This window comes from Podarcis tiliguerta (assembly GCF_965153285.1).
Source record: "Podarcis tiliguerta genome assembly, chromosome: 13".
Lineage (NCBI taxonomy): Eukaryota > Metazoa > Chordata > Lepidosauria > Squamata > Lacertidae > Podarcis > Podarcis tiliguerta.
The window spans coordinates 5,281,618-5,298,502 of NC_139546.1; the positions used below are offsets into that span (position 1 = coordinate 5,281,618).

General features: G+C 45.5%; 1 protein-coding gene and 1 pseudogene across 49 annotated transcripts in view; one reads left to right on the forward strand and one right to left on the reverse strand.

The window, feature by feature from the left end:
* FHOD3 (formin homology 2 domain containing 3) overlaps positions 1-16,885 on the reverse strand; it is a 349,246-nt gene that overhangs the window by 304,621 nt on the left and 27,740 nt on the right. The gene's annotated exons all lie outside the window — the stretch shown is intronic.
* On the forward strand, positions 3,965-7,589 carry LOC310662470 (electron transfer flavoprotein subunit beta-like; annotated as a pseudogene). The gene is made up of 3 exons: positions 3,965-4,052; positions 4,682-5,141; positions 7,216-7,589. The product of its transcript is annotated as an electron transfer flavoprotein subunit beta-like (transcript).

Consider the following 16,885-nt stretch of genomic DNA (forward strand, 5'->3'; position numbering starts at 1 on the left):
ATCACGTGGGATCACAAACCGTGGTACATGATAACTATGATTAAGTGTTACGACTGGACCACACAAAACCTGATCAAAGCAACCTCTCTGCTTCCAAGATGAGAAGCAAGATTCTTTGGCATCTCTTTGTACATGCTTTCCTGAGACAGAGCTTAGTTCAGCAAATTAAACCAACACTTTCAAAGTAAATTTAAGATCTTAATTGGGATTATGTGTGCGCCAGATCTCTATCTCAATTGTTTGTTAAAAAAACAAACAAAAAATAAAGATACTTTTCTTTCTACACAGTAGTCTAATATTTGGCTCATCTGACATGTGCAATTAAGTAGTCGAGACAGGCCTTCCTCTACAAAAAGGAAACTTGAATGAATGAATGCCTAGGCAAATCAGAGTTCGGAGGTTTCTACCCTGCTATAGATGATTTTGAAAACAAACTGAGCTCCGAAGAGTCCAGGGCACACATAATTTTAACCATACCCTATCAGAGATTAAACTCCTATTCCCATGTTTGCAGCAAAAGAATGACAACATAGCATGTAAAAGGAACAATGGACTCCTGAATGTTAGGCCCAGTCGCAAACGACTCTGGGGTTGCGGCGCTCATCTCGCTTTACTGGCCGAGGGAACCAACACACAGCTTCCAGATCATGTGGCCAGCATGACTAAGCCGCTTCTGGTGAACGAGAGGAGCGCAAGGAAACGCCGTTTACCTTCCCGCCAGAGCGGTACCTATTTATCTACTTGCACTCTGACGTGCTTTCGAACTGCTAGGTGGGCAGGAGCAGGAGAAATGCTGTCAAACCTAGAACAAATGAATGGATACTAAACCAGATCCCAGAGAATCCACAGCTAATAACCAGGCAAATAGCTGTATAATTCCTCAGTAGCCTTGGGTAACAACTGAAATTGTAAAGACAAAAAGGCACCTCTAATTGGATAACAACTCTTCCATCACTAGGGTGATTAGAACGTCTGCCCACAAATTCAGTTGTGTAATTCGGGGAAAAGAAGCTTGCTTTCTAAAAGGCCTATACCTTTCCAAAGAACTACAAAAATGGGGAGGGCCCTGGGTGTCACAGTGAACAAAACCACAGCTTTCCCAGACTTTAAATGAATTGCTTTACTTTCAAGTTGAATGAAATGTTTTCTGTTTCTTACATCATTAAGTAAGTATTCCAGTTTCAAAGTACTGGATCTGATGGTGTGATGAGCATAGCAGAGAAACTTTCTTTTGGAAGGGGTACCGTATTTTTCGCCCTATAAGACGCACTTTTTCCCCTCCAAAAATGAAGGGGAAATCTGGGTGCGTCTTATGGGGCGAATGCAGGCATCGCGGACCTCTCCGCCAGCAGCGGGAGCGCTCCCGCTGCTGGCGGAGGGGTGCCTGCATGCCGAAGCCTGCACGCGCTGAGCTCAGCGCGCCCAGGCTTCGCGGACCTCTCCGCTAGCAGCGGGAACGCTCCCGCTGCTGGCGGAGAGGTGCCTGCATGCCGAAGCCTGCGCGCGCTGAGCTCAGCGCGCCCAGGCTTCGCGGACCTCTCCGCTAGCAGCGGGAACGCTCCCGCTGCTGGCGGAGGGGTGCCTGCATGCCGAAGCCTGCGCGCGCTGAGCTCAGCGCGCCCAGGCTTCGCGGACCTCTCCGCTAGCAGCGGGAACGCTCCCGCTGCTGGCGGAGGGGTGCCTGCATGCCGAAGCCTGCGCGCGCTGAGCTCAGCGCGCCCAGGCTTCGCGGACCTCTCCGCTAGCAGCGGGAACGCTCCCGCTGCTGGCGGAGGGGTGCCTGCATGCCGAAGCCTGCGCGCGCTGAGCTCAGCGCGCCCAGGCTTCGCGGACCTCTCCGCTAGCAGCGGGAACGCTCCCGCTGCTGGCGGAGGGGTGCCTGCATGCCGAAGCCTGCGCGCGCTGAGCTCAGCGCGCCCAGGCTTCGCGGACCTCTCCGCTAGCAGCGGGAACGCTCCCGCTGCTGGCGGAGGGGTGCCTGCATGCCGAAGCCTGCGCGCGCTGAGCTCAGCGCGCCCAGGCTTCGCGGACCTCTCCGCTAGCAGCGGGAACGCTCCCGCTGCTGGCGGAGAGGTGCCTGCATGCCGAAGCCTGCGCGCGCTGAGCTCAGCGCGCCCAGGCTTCGCGGACCTCTCCGCTAGCAGCGGGAACGCTCCCGCTGCTGGCGGAGGGGTGCCTGCATGCCGAAGCCTGCGCGCGCTGAGCTCAGCGCGCCCAGGCTTCGCGGACCTCTCCGCTAGCAGCGGGAACGCTCCCGCTGCTGGCGGAGACGTGCCTGCATGCCGAAGCCTGCGCGCGCTGAGCTCAGGGCGCCCAGGCTTCGCGGACCTCTCCGCTAGCAGCGGGAGCCAGCACTGGGCTCCCACGGCTTGCAGAGAGCTGCCTGTTTGGGGGCTGGGGTCGGGGGAAGCTCGGGCTTCCCCAACCCCGCGCCTGGGGGGGAAATAATTTTTTTCCTTTATTTCCCCCCCAAAAAACTAGGTGCGTCTTATGGGACGGTGCGTCCTATAGGGCGAAAAATACGGTAAATTAATTCCTCTTCTTAATATGGATCTATTCAAGTAAAAGAACCAGAAGTTCTGAAAGTGTCTCTCTGATCTCTAATGCAACCTTAAATTGAAACTTGAAAAGCTTAAATTGAAACTTGAAAAGCTTTTCAGTCTTGTCTATCCCAAATGTAGACCTCACATGCATTATTAGGTATATCCCTAGAATTTAATGTGTGCACATAAAATATATGTTGCACAACAAAGAGTCAGTCTTCAGGCACTTAAGACTAACTAACAAGTTTATCATGGGATAAGCTTTCATCTCTGAACATTGGCCATGCTGGCTTGGGCTGGTCAAGAGTCTGTGAGAATAAAGCTTAATGTATGCAAAATGTGCCCAATGATCATTCACAAGACCAGCTATCAATGATAATGCAAACACCCTAATGCAAACACTTGGCAAACACTGCCAAGTTAATTAATCCCTACCTTGGGGTAGAAAACCATTATTGCGCCTCAATGCAGAGATTACATAATTGTACTTTTTTTATTAAAAAAAATCATCTTGAGAACCACATTTATTTACATTTATCAAGCGAACACCAGAAAACAAATGAAACTCTGCATAAAAGACCCAACAACCACAATGGCACAATAGCTGAAATAACGTAATATTCTCTCTTGTTACAGAACTAATTTAGAGGGGAACTCTCTAACACTTGAATTGCAATTTTTCCGAATTGTAGCATATTGGGCTTGGGTGTCGTTATACTGTCTTATTAGCATGAAAAACAAAACTACTCCGTTCTGCAAAAAAAAGAAAAAAGAAAAAAAGGCATCCCATTTCACCTGTCTCCTGATAACTAAGAATTGATGCCTAAGCCACGCCGCTGTGGCAATTTTCCAAAGTTTACCACACTAGAGCTCTATAGTAGGAGTCCTATTGTGCTTCCACTATTGTGTTATCACAAGCCTGGCAGTGACTAACAACGAATGTAATCAAGCCGTTAAATACTACATTCCCCGCCTCCAAGTTAAACAGTGAAAGTAGCATTAGTTCCCATGTTTTAACCATTGTTTGCCCAGTTATGGTGCTGATCATTTTGAGTATCTCATTCCAAAATATCACTGCCTACGGACACTCCCAACCACAGATGAATTACACTTCTTGATAAGTTGTAACCTGGTAGTTTCACACTGGACTCTCCTCTTGGAAGGTTTGGTTTTTTAAAGTTCTTTTCCTCCAAAGCCTCTTCTTCTACTTGTGATACGTCGAAGTGTTACACTCAGGACTCAGGCATGAAGTTCTTGAGAAATTCCATTAGGAATTCCCCATCCGCTCTTCAAATGCCCGATCGATTGTTGCATAACAGAGAGCAAGGACTTCTTCTCTGTGGGCCCACAAGGCAAGACATGATGTAATGGCCTTAAGGTAGAGGGGCTTAAGCTGAGAGAGTGACTGAGAGTGGGGCACGATGGCAGCGGCCAGGCCAAGGACAATGGTGGGAGTGAAGCAGTCATTGTTTACACCAGATGGTGTCAAGCACTCCATGATCCCTTTCTGCAAGATTGCTGGGGAGGAAGTTGTGCAGCTCAAGGAGGGAGGAGGGAGGGAGAAAGATTGTTTTCTGCTGCTCCAGAGAAGCGGACACGGAGCAATGGATCCAAACTACAAGAAAGAAGATTCCACCTAAACATTAGGAAGAACTTCCTGACAGTAAGAGCTGTCCGACAGTGGAATTTGCTGCCAAGGAGTGTGGTGGAGTCTCCTTCTTTGGAGGTCTTTAAGCAGAGGCTTGACAACCATATGTCAGGAGTGCTCTGATGGTGTTTCCTGCTTGGCAGGGGGTTGGACTCGATGGCCCTTGTGGTCTCTTCCAACTCTATGATTCTATGATTCTATGAAAAGAAGATTGTCTCCTCAGATGCGGATGCTGTACCACAGCAAACTTTATCAGCAGGGGGCCAGTCCACTGTCCCTCAGACCTTGTGGGGGGCCTGACTATATTTTCAAAAAATATAATGAATGAATTCCTATGCCCCACAAATAACCCAGAGATGCATTTTAAATAAAAGGACACATTCTACTCATGTAAAAACATGCTGATTCACGGACCATCCATAGGCTGGACTGAGAAGGTGATTGGGCCGCATCTGGCTCCCGGGCCTTAGTTTGCCTACCCATACTGTAGGCTGTGGTCCACAGCAGTGCCAGGAGACAATCTGCATGGCCCTCGTCATGGGGGGGGGGGGCTGATCGAGAGCTGCCTGTGGAGATCCCTGCCAAAGACTACAACAGCCTCAGCCCCTTCCAGGTTTCCAAGATCCTGGCTGTGCAGGTCAAGGCAGAAGGCATCAACCTTTTGCTTCTGGGCAAACAGGCCACTGACAATAACTGTAACCAGGCAGGGCAGCTGACCGTAGCATTTCATGACTGGCCTCAGGGGGCATTTGTTTCAGAAGTGACTCTGGATGGGGACTGGCTGAAGGGTGAGTGTGAAATTGAACGGTGGTCTAGAAATGATGCGTCTGAAGCTGCCAGCAGTGGTGACCGATGACCTGTGTCTGAACAAGACATACTATGCCACCCAGCCTAATATCATGAAAGTCAAAAAGAAGACTGAGATGGTGAAGCCGTCCATTCTTGGGGTTGTTATGAGAAAAAAACTGCTCATTTATCCCTTATGGGGTACCCAAGAGCCCATATAGAGTCCTTTTGTAGGTTCTCTATTGGTAGGAGAAAATAACAGAGACCAACCAGAGAATATTGAGAAACAAAGCAGCTAGTAAGCCAGATCTTTATTAAAGCTATTGCAACAGGGTGCGCCCCCACACACACACACGAGGGGGGAGGGATCCCCAGCCATGCACGCAAGCCCTTATATAGACATTTTAAATTGCCTGCCCTGGAGTCCAAGACCACCCCCAAAAACATCATACATATGTCACAGAAGGAGTGTAGCCCAAGACCACCCCCAGATACATCAGAGGAGGGGCAGAAATCTGGGTGTGTTGTTTCTTCCTGTCTGCCAGGTTAAAGGTAAAGGGACCCCTGACCATTAGGTCCAGTCGTGGCCGACTCTGGGGTTGCAGCGCTCATCTCGCTTTATTGGCTGAAGGAGCCGGTGTACAGCTTCTGGGTCATGTGACCAGCATGACTAAACTGCTTCTGGCGAACCAGAGCAGCGCACGGAAACGCCGTTTACCTTCCCGTCGGAGCGGTACCTATTTATCTACTTGCACTTTGACGTGCTTTTGAACTGCTAGGTTGGCAGGAGCAGGGACCGAGCAACGGGGGCTCACCCTGTTGCAGGGATTCAAACCACCAACCTTCTGATCGGCAAGCCCTAAGCTCTGTGGTTTAACCCACAGCGCCACCCACGTCCTGTGTCTGCCAGGTTACCTGATTGGATTACCTGGCCACTCTTTTGATATGATAACTACTCAATTCCTGAATCCAGGTCACAGGTCACAGGCTCACACCCTATTCATATCCTAAATGTGCCCTTAAGACAGGATTTGTGAAAGAGACAATGGGGAGATTTCCCATTTCCTTTGACCTTGCAGAGAAATATTTGAGGTCATTTTGGGAGAGAGAAAATGGTTTCAGGACTTTTCTGTGGGTTTTAGACATGTGGCCCACACATCTGTATGTGCTTGCTTGGTACATTTATGAACATCTATTTTTTATATATAAGACCTCAAAATTATTATAACAGGGTCGATTTTACCCCACTGTCAGGATGCTGTCAGCGTCTCCCAGCTGGTTGCCCAGGAAAGTATAAAGACAAGGAAAAGTTTCTTACCATCCTTTTTTATTTCAATCTTTACAGAGAGAGGCTATAGAACCCAGCCTCTTGGATAATGGTGTTGTCCCGAGTGAATCTCCACCCCGTCTCTCCCATTTCCTCACCCGTCACTTCTACGGGTGCGGCTAACAGCCCTCTGTCTTTGAGCTCTTTGCTTTCCTACTTTTGAGGCTCGCCAGGTTCTGGGAGATGGAGGGTCTGGAATGCTTTCTAAATGTGGCGGAAATGACTGGCAGAATCCGAGACCAGGGAGAAGAGTCGATGGAGGAAGATTGGAAAAAATTGAAAGTATATTTACAGAAATATTGCAAAATTAATGAATGTTAGAAGAATATTGGAATGAACTTACATGGTTTTAGCAGAAGTGTTATTAAGAACTATATGAATATTAATTGTAAATGTGTTAAAGTGGAATATTTAAAGTTAAATTGTGTTAGGATAAATTATAGAACAAAAATTGAAGAAGAGGGAAAGGATTTGTTGAATTAGCAAATTTGAACGAGAATACAAAAAAGGGAGGTGCGAGGAAGTTGAGGAAATAAGCAAATGAAAGATATAGACATGAAATTTGGATGTGTGTTTAAATGTTTTTGTTTTGTTTTTGTTGTATTGTATCTTTTTATTGTTGATGTACTGTTTGTTGAATCTATGTATTGTTTTTCTCTATTGTCTCTTTTCATAACTATAAAATATTTAATAAATATTATTTTTTTAAAAAAATGGAATGCTTTCTAATGACAACGTCTCAGCTGGGTTTTGTTCCGGATGTCCCACGATTTCCCAGCTTTCGCCCTCATCTGCCTCTGAGCTGCGACCTCCCTCAATTCCCTGTCGTAAAACTATCCTGTCTTCCTCTTCCTCCTCCCTGGAAGGGTCAAGGGTGGGGAGGCAGTCTCCACCATTCCTCCTCTGCCCAGTTCCTGACACCCGTGGGGTGAAGGTGGTGAGAATGGAGGACCCTCCCCAGTGTAAGGCTGGAGTCAAAGTGGAGATGGTCAAAGATGCAGTTGCTTAGCTCAATGGGGATGGGGATGGAGATTCAGGGCATTTTCCACATAGCAATGCCCTTGCCATTAAGGCTGTTCATCAACTAACACTACCTGAAATCACCACTAGCTATTCAGCTCCTTTAGTACAACCTTTTAACAAAGACCCTAGAGTTATTATCACCCAGTTTAGAAGCATGAGTAAGTTGTCGTCTCTAATGCATCCATCAATTACCAGGGAAAATCTAAGCAGGGGTATCTAAGAGTATATCTTATTTCTGTAATTGCAGGATGCTTTAAACTGCTTTTAATCTTGTGTTGTAACACTGTGCTGTAAAGTCTAACCTGCCCCGGGACTGCAGGGTGGGTAATAAATTATAATAAAATAAAATGCTTCCAGAGATATGGAAGGTTCGGTTGCTCAGGAAAAAGTCACACAGGACTTAGTGAAATCCAAGGAAAGGTTGCCTTTAACAGTCAGTTTTGGAGTGTTCCTTATCCTAGCCTTGTTTTCTTTGAGTTGCAAAACTAGCCAGCTCTAAGCAAGGGCTTGTAACCTGGCTTTACCTCTACAGAAATAATGCTGATTTCTCAGTTGGTCAGCTATAAAAAGAAATTGGGGAGGGAAAACCCTAAAAATCTGTGACCCGTTTTCCCCTCACAAAATGCAGCTCTTACTGCTAATCAACAGAAAATGTTCTAGTTTCCTTCCATTCTGCAGCTCCTTTTAAACAGAATGGGGTTTTTTTTGGGGGGGGGGCTGGAGGGGTGAGGACAAAAGGCGGCAGAATCCTGCTCCTCACCAGATACCTGAAGAGAATTAAACCCCTTTTTTTCTGCTTTCAGCAAGGACAATAGAAATTCCACATGGGCTTTGAATAAAACTAACTCATTAGCCCCAGTTTTGTTCCTGTGTGTGTGTGTGTGTGTGCTTTTGCGGTCCTTTAGCTTCAGGCTGACCCACTTGAGAAAGGAAGCGAGGAGAAGCTGGGGGGGGGGGGGCAAAGCCATTTGCCTCAGACACATGGTAGCCACATGTATTTAAGTACCAGAGAGGCTTTCAAGCATCTCTCCCCTCCACCCACTTACTCCCCCCCCCCTCGAAAAGCAAAAACAGGCAGATAAATCAACTGAAAAGGAACACACTTGTTGCCATGCCAACGGAAACTTCAGGGAACCCTTTTTGTTTGTCCTAAGAAGTCTTTTCAGGGCCTCTCAAGCCATCTCTTTGGACCCTGCTTTAAACCTCATGTGCATATGGGTATGGGGGGGGGGGAGAGTTTTATTTGCCAGCATTCAAAAACAAAGAACAACAACAAACAAGGCAAACCCAGAGCTGCTTCCCCCCACCTAAAACCCACTGCTTTTCTCCCCTCTGTTCTGTGTTTCCCATTTTAGTGCACTTCGCATGAATGAAACCTCCTCCTGGCAGCCAGTGCGCCATGCATTTTAAAGGCATAAACATTGCACCATCCGAGAAACAGGAAAAGCAGCCAGTGAGAAGTGTCAAGGGGTTACCACCACCCCATTTATAAAATACAGGTGGACCGAAGTCCCAAGCATGCAGTTTCATCCTTCATGTTTCAAGCCATGAAATGATCAGGCCTGGCAGCTTCCTTAAATGGGAGACCACGGTTTTTATACAATTGTCATCTAAATGCTTTCAGCTGTCCACTTTCAGGGAAATTCCCCTCATTGATCTGACTGCCGAGGAGGCCCTTAACTATCTTCATGTGCTGCAGAGGATTCCTGGGAATCCAGGGAGGCTGAGTACCGGTCCATGTGGGGTCAGAGGTCAAGACCTCTTGGGTATTGCCATCGCTCCCTGTGAACTCATCAATAGCAGCTGCCAAGCCCTCTTTCTGGGAAGCGTCTCCTTCACTACTGATCTTCCAACTGAGGAACCTCTGGAAGCCCAACAAGGCTATCAGAACTTGCTTCAAACCAAGAAATCTAAATCATGCAAGCATGAACCAGAAATATCCAAACACCTTTAGCAGCTTACAGCTCCAGTTGCTGACTTGCTGAATCAATCCTACTTTAGGTAAAGGTAAAGGGACCCCTGACCATTAGGTCCAGTCGTGGACGACTCTGGGGTTGTGGCGCTCATCTCGCTTTATTGGCTTTATACAGCTTCTGGGTCATGTGACCAGCATGACTAAGCTGCTTCTGGCGAACCAGAGCAGCACACGGAAACGCCGTTTACCTTCGCGCCGGAACGGTACCTATTAATCTACTTGCACTTTGACGTGCCTTTGAACTGCTAGGTTGGCAGGGGCAGGGACCGAGCAACGGGAGCTCACCCTGTCGCGGGGATTCAAACCACCAACCTTCTGATCGGCAAGCCCTAGGCTCCGTGGTTTAACCCACAGCACCACCTGCGTTAACCCATTGCTAATTCTGAAATGTGCAGTGTTAAAGAACATTCCAAAAGTTTCGAAACACCAAACATCTGCCTCATATTCAGGCATAGGATTTGATCAGTTCATACTGTTCTCGCTGCTCCCTTCCCTTGGTATTTTATAATCAATTTAAAGGACCCCTTTTCTTGGGGAAAGGCTTGATTGAGCTAAAACATTTGCCCATGCATTTCTTTTCTGTCTTGTGTGGACACTTAAAAACAGCCATTTGTATGCTAATTGGCTTCACTCCCTCCCCTCCTCAAACCATTTTATTCTCCGCTGGATGCACAGATAATATCACAATAATTTCCTTGGCAACCGACAGCAAGCAGGCAAACCTACGTCTTAGAAGCATGACCTCCTCTTCCCCTCCGCCCCACCTAAAGTCACATGCACAGAGCCCCTGAAAGTTAGCACAATCTTAAACATAATGCCTCAGTTGCTGGACCCAAGAGCTGTTCCTCTGCAGGAAAGCTACAATCCTGGCAACGATTCTGGGTCTGGCAAAACCCCAGTCCTTGAGTCATGTGAATGAGACAAGATGTAATAAAAGAGGCTGGGAACATTTTATTGATTCATATTTTATATCCATTTTGAAATAGAAGTCCAGGGTGGCTTAACAAAGGCACTGTAAAATAAAATTGACTTCAGCAAGTCTTGACTCTTCTCTTTCTCCAGCTCCAAGCTGCAGGGCAGCTGGCTGCTGATGGATGAATCCTGTGGTCTGCAGTGGTGGTGCTTGGCATCCGTCTGCCTTGGGAGACAGTGGAAGAGTGGGCCTTTGGGGGTGAAGTCAAACCAAAATTACCAAGACCAGATTAAGACACGGCTAACCGGGCAGCACTCAATGATCCATAGTCTCAAGGAGCCCACAATCATTCCATTAAAAGGTAAAGGTAAAGGACCCCTAACAGTTAAGTCCAGTCACGAACGACTCTGGGGTTGCGGTGCTCATCTCACTTTACAGGCCGAGAGAGCATGTGTTTGTCCACAGACAGTTTTTCCAGGTCATGTGGCCAGCATGACTAAGCCGCTCTGGCGAAACCAGAGCAGCGCACAGAAACGCTATTTACCTTCCCGCCGGAGCAGTACCTATTTATCTACTTGCATTTTTCGTGTGCTTTCGAACTGCTAGGTTGGCAGGAGCTGGAACCGAGCAACGGGAGCTCACCCCGTCACGGAGATTCGAACCGCCGACCTTCTGATCAGCAAGAGGCTCAATGGTTTAGACCACAGCGCCACCCGTGTCCTAGCATTCTAGAGCCACCTCCCAAATGCCACACATGCATTGAGTTCTTTGTTTCCACCATAAAACGCACAGCCTAAACTCTGCCTGGAGGTGGGGCGAGTGAAATTCCAGAACCTTTAAAATAAATATTTTTCAGCCTGCAGGCCACATTGAGAGTCATATGTCATATGTACAACACACACACACTTAGCAAGAGAGCCTGCACTGCTCCCAATTTTTCATAACCATCTCCCATTTCCCTTTTTCTGTTTCCATGTCGTGGCATAAAGTATCCTGGCTGTTGTTATTACATACAAAATCTGTGCTTGGCATTTCTTTACGCCTTCCTATCTGTGTACATAACTCAACAGCCACAACAATGCTTCCATCACCAATATTTCCTTTAGCTCTTCCTTCCTGACTTGGTTGCCATTTTGCCATTCCATAGAGTCTGATGCTATTAGATTGCCATTTTTGTAGCCTTCTCTTCACGCAATGTAATAATGGAGGAGTCTGAACCCTCCCAAACACAAATTTCCATACTTCTCTCAAGATCTGGAAATTCATGTCTTTATTCTGCTTCTTCATGTATTTATGTACAGCTGTCTCTCATCTTTTTGACCAATCACGCTACACCATTTTTGGCTTGTCAATTCCCAACAAGCTTTCAAATTCAGCCTTTCCTCTACAAATCTCCAAACCTACTGAAGGAGCATCAAATCTTCATACGATCTAATGAAGCATATGTAACCCGAAGTACCACCATATATCTTTCTAGTCCTTCCTTTTGTGGGTGGGTTTTGTGTTATTTTTCTAAACTGAGAGGGATGACAAACTATTCTCAAGACTATGTCCAAACAGCTTAATGCATATCCCTGGCTCTTATCCCTGATTTTTACTCCTTGTCATGCACGCAGGATCTCGCCCTAAATGTAAAAAAGGACACTTCCCACTCCTCCGCTTAGGAATTCCATTCACCACCGAAGGCTTAGAGGCCCTGAGCTGAGGAGGGAGAATAAAAAGGCTTCCTCGCAAGTTTTTTAAACTGCATCTGCCCAGCTGAGCCTTGAAGAAAGCACCCTGCCAAGCAGCGGGAACTATTGTTAAACCTCTGGTGATTTGCACTGTTGTCAACAGCACCTCTTAAAGGTCCCCTGGAGCTGCACAGAAATGCTAGAAAGCATGGCTTCATCAACTCCAAGCCCTAGATTTGGAGCACTTTACATCTTAGGTTTTTACAGCAGTGCTAGAGTTCTGAGGCATAAACTTCCCCTAATTAGTCTCCCATATTAAATATCTGTCAAAGAAAAATAACCGACCTGACACAAAAAGCTAACTCTAAAGCCAAATGCCCTCACCTACAGAACACCAGCTTACATAAAATTTAACTACACTCTCAAAATTTATACGTGCGAGTTTTTGGTGTGCGTTTTTTTAAAACTTGAGTAGTTATCAAATTAATGCCTACATGTTAGGACTTTTATGGCTGGCTTCCAGCCTTAAAGTGCTTTACAGATTAAGGGCTCATTCATATAAATACTTAATCATGCATACTATCAAAACACAATAGTAATTTAGACTCCAAATCTTTGAATGAATAATCTCTTTACAAACAGAACTACTCCCCGCCTATGGAGATAAATACGCAGAGTGTTTCCGAAACTAAGGTACCTCTCTGTACGTCAGGATTTCAAGCACATTTTCAAAGGACGTAGGGAAGGCAATATTCTCTGCTATGCATGAGTGAAGCCAAAGTAGCTCCTGTAGCTTTGGGATATATTCCCCCAAATAGGATCAAGGCATAATATTTGGCTACCACTAGAGCTGTGTTTCTCAACCACCTTCAAGTGGACCTCAGTGCTGCAGCCTGTCCAGTGCCTCCTCCCTCGCCTGCCCCACCCTCCAGCCACAGTCATTTGGTTGCACCAACTGTAGCACCAGCAATTACTTGCATGCTGAGTAAAGGTGGCCAGAAGACAAAGAAATTCAGAGAGGGAGCAGGGAAGGAAGGTCTCTAATGGGAAAGTGCCCAGGTAGGCATTGTTGGGAAATTAGAAATTGAAATAAAAGGTTGATATTTCAATTAATTAATTAATAAACAGAAAGGAAGGGGGTAAGAGAAGAACCCTGCTATAGGAGGAATTAATGAACAGAAAAGAGGATGAATGAAAGGAACTGGCTGTTTGGGAGAGGTACAAGTTGCATGTGAAAGGAAAATGGGAGAAGAAATTGCAGGGGATGGATGAAAAGTGCTTCTGAGGAGTGGGTGGGAAGGGGACACTATACAGTGGTACCTCGGGTTAAGAACTTAATTCATTCTGGAACTGTTCTTAACCTGAGGTACCACTTTAGCTAATGGGGCCTTCCGCTGCCACCATACAATTTCTGTTCTCATCCTGAAGCAAAGTTCTTAACCCGAGGTACTATTTCTGGGATAGCAGAGTCTGTAACCTGAAGCGTCTGTAACCCAAGGTACCACTGTACAAGAAAAAAACCTTCTGTCTGCTTGGCTTGAGAAAGAATAGGCACATGAAGTATTTGGGGCAATTGTTGTTTCTGTGATGCTAGGAGTACATATGCCCAATGGGATTTCTAGTTAAGGTGAGCTATGGAGCCAATTTAATAAATTCCAGTGTTACTTAGCACCTCTTCTCTGATGCTAATCAGGCTAAGGGAGGGGAACATAATGACTCCTGTAAACAAGCTGCTAAAGGAAAGGGCAAATGTGATCATGTCTTTACAGAACAGAAACACTTTCTGTGTTTTCTGACTTCTATTTCTTTATTTCATTCGCAGCAGAATTAAACTAGATGTCAAAGATAATTTCTTGCAAAAGCCTTTGACTAAAGTAAAAATAAATGAATATCAAGGGGGGGGGAATGGGTTTTCTCCAGCTAAGCCATCCTCAGGGTAGACCAACTGAATCAATGGGCATGAGCAAGTCCATTGAATTCAATTGGCCTACTCAAGAGTACCGTATGTCTTAGTTGGATACTACCTATTGTTTCTGCCTATCCATTCTGAAGGAAATCAGCCCTGAGTGCTCCTTGGAAGGACAGATCCTGAAGCTGAGGCTCCAATACTTTGGCCACCTCATGAGAAGAGAAGACTCCCTGGAAAAGACCCTGATGCTGGGAAAGATGGAGGGCACAAGGAGAAGGGGAAGACAGAGGACGAGATGGTTGGACAGTGTTCTTGAAACTACCAACATGAGTCTGACCAAACTGCGGGTGGCAGTGGAAGACAGGAGTGACTGGCGTGCTCTGGTCCATAGGGTCATGAAGAGTCGGACACGACTGAACGACTAAACAACAACAACACAATTAGGGGTGAGCAGAGGCTCCCGGTTCTGTTTTGGCACAGAGCAGAATAAATCTGTTCCACTTCACCAAAACTCTGGAACTCTTTCTGCTATTTACTTGACAATCACTCCTCTGTCTACTCAACAGCCTTTCAGATTCAGGGGGAAGTCTAGCACAGCCAGGGGACCGTGCTAGATCACCACCATCCCAGCATCTGAAAAATTCAGATGCAGACATCGCAAAGCAGTTCCTTAACTTTTATTAAAGTTAGTGGATGAAAGGTGTTTCTCAGGTGGTCAGAACGGAGGTTGTGGTCTGTGCTCTATGGAAAATGCACCCAAGGATGAAAAGGAGAGAGTTTGTGTTTTAAAAAAGGGGGAGCATGCATTCTAGACAACACATAAACAATGAGAATTCTCATCTTGAAGGATCTTGTTTACATTGTGCAGAAAGTCAATGTATTTGATGTTTTTGTGCACTACTACAGAACTTCTTCTACATGCACTCGGTGCTCAGTAATCACCCTAATCTTCAGGCAGTTTGTAGCCAATCTGCAGCAATTGCATTAACATTTGAAGAAGAAGAAGAGTTTGGATTTGATATCCCGCTTTATCACTACTCGAAGGAGTCTCAAAGCGGCTAACAATCACCCACTCTGGAAGAATGGCAGATGAAGGTGATGGACTATATGGAATTGGCGGAAATGACTGTCAGAATCCAAGACCAGGGAGAAGAGTCAGTGGAAGAAGATTGGAAGAAATTTAAAGACTATTTACAGAAACACTGTAAAATTAATGAATGTTAGAATGATGCTGGATTGAAGTTAAGTGGGGTTTTTTAGCAGCAACGTTAAGGAACATGTAAAAATGAATTGTTAACGGGTGATAATCTAAAGCTATAATATATTAAGATAAAAGATTAAGATAAAATTAAAGAGGGAAAGGATTTGCTGAATTAACCAACTGAATTGGAATACAAGAAAGGGAGGTGTGAGGAGGTCAGGGAAACAAGTAAATGAAAGATAAGATATGGAAAGGCTGATTTGTTTTTAACTGTTTTTATTTTGTATTTTCTTTTTCTTTTTATTCTTTTTTATTCTTTTTAATTTGTGTAATATGTTGAAATCTCAATAAATATCTTTTTTTAAAAAAACAAAGCGGCTAACAATCTCCTCTCCCTTCCTCCCCCACAACAAACACTCTGTGAGGTGACCTGTATTCTTTAATACATATGTCACTTATCATATGTACTTCTTTGCATATTTGCATTTCAATATGATGGATATATTTTAACATTCAGTGACTTGGAGCATTATTTTTCTTGCGTTAATGGTTAAATCATATGCAGCAGTCTATTTGGTACTGCTGCTGGCTAAATAACAGGTATGCCCAAGAGCATTGCACTGTTTCTGTTACTATTACAACTGTTGCCCTTGTTACCTGTAGAGCGCACACCAAACTTATTAATGTGTTATTGGTGAAATGGATAGCTACCTCAGAGAAGCATAGTCAATGTGACCAAAAAAAAAGTTCACCAGGTCTTTTCAAGCTCATTGGACGGTGGAAAATTTAGCATAATCCACTGTCTAACAGTTCTTGTTGTCGGAACGTTATTCCTGATGTTTAGTTGGAATCTCCTTTCTGGTAACTTGGATCCATTGGTTTGAGTCCTACCCTCCGGAGTGGGAGAAAACAAGCTTGTTCCATCTCCCATGGGACAGCCCCTTAGGGTTGTGAAGTCAGAGAGAAAAGGCCCCTTTCACTGGCAGTAACTGGTGCACAGAGACTCTTTTTCCACCAGGGATCACCGCTGAATTGGATTAAATTTGATTTTAAAAGAGGGAAGTGGCAACACCCTGAACTGTCTTTGGCTGAGGGCAGACATGGCCAAACTTGGCCCTCCAGCTGTTTTGGGACTACAATTCCCATCATCCCTGACCACTGGTCCTGTTAGTTAGGGGTGATGGGAGTTGTAGTCCCAAAACAGCTGGAGGGCCAAGTTTGGCCATGCCTGGCTTAGAGCTTTATAGGTTATACTCAACATGGTTTTATTATTATCATCAATTTATCAGACTTGTTAGTCACTTGTTAGCCAAACGTCTCCAAACAATTTACAGCACATTTAAAACATGAATATAAATACATTATACCATAAAAAACTACAAAACACACACTAACAGCAACAGGAAGCTTGGTAGCTTAGTATTAATAAAACATTGTTATCTCAGTCTATCAAAAGATCAGGAGAGGGGAGAGGTAAGCTTTTATCTGCAGCCAAAAGGATGTCAGTGAAGGCACCAGGCAGGCCTCGCTGGGGAGAGCATTCCACAGATGGGAAGCCACGGCTGGAAAGGCCCTGCCTTCTCAACACCCTCTGAGCCTCCTTCAGAGGGGGGGCCTAGAGAAGGGCTTCTGGAAAAAGATCTAAGGGTAGGTTCATAACTGGGAGAGAGCCAGCTCTCGGTACAGTGTTTGGGAGAACATGCTGGAATAAACTTACACATTTTAACAACCCCTTTAGCAGGCAATATGGCCTAAAAATATTTTGAAAATGGGGAAGGAGCACCAAAAATATTGTTCATGTGGGTCATAGAAGGGGCTTTAGGTTTTAATTGCTTTTTATTGGGTTAGCAATTTGTAAAGACTGTGACATTTTCACTGGTTTAAGTT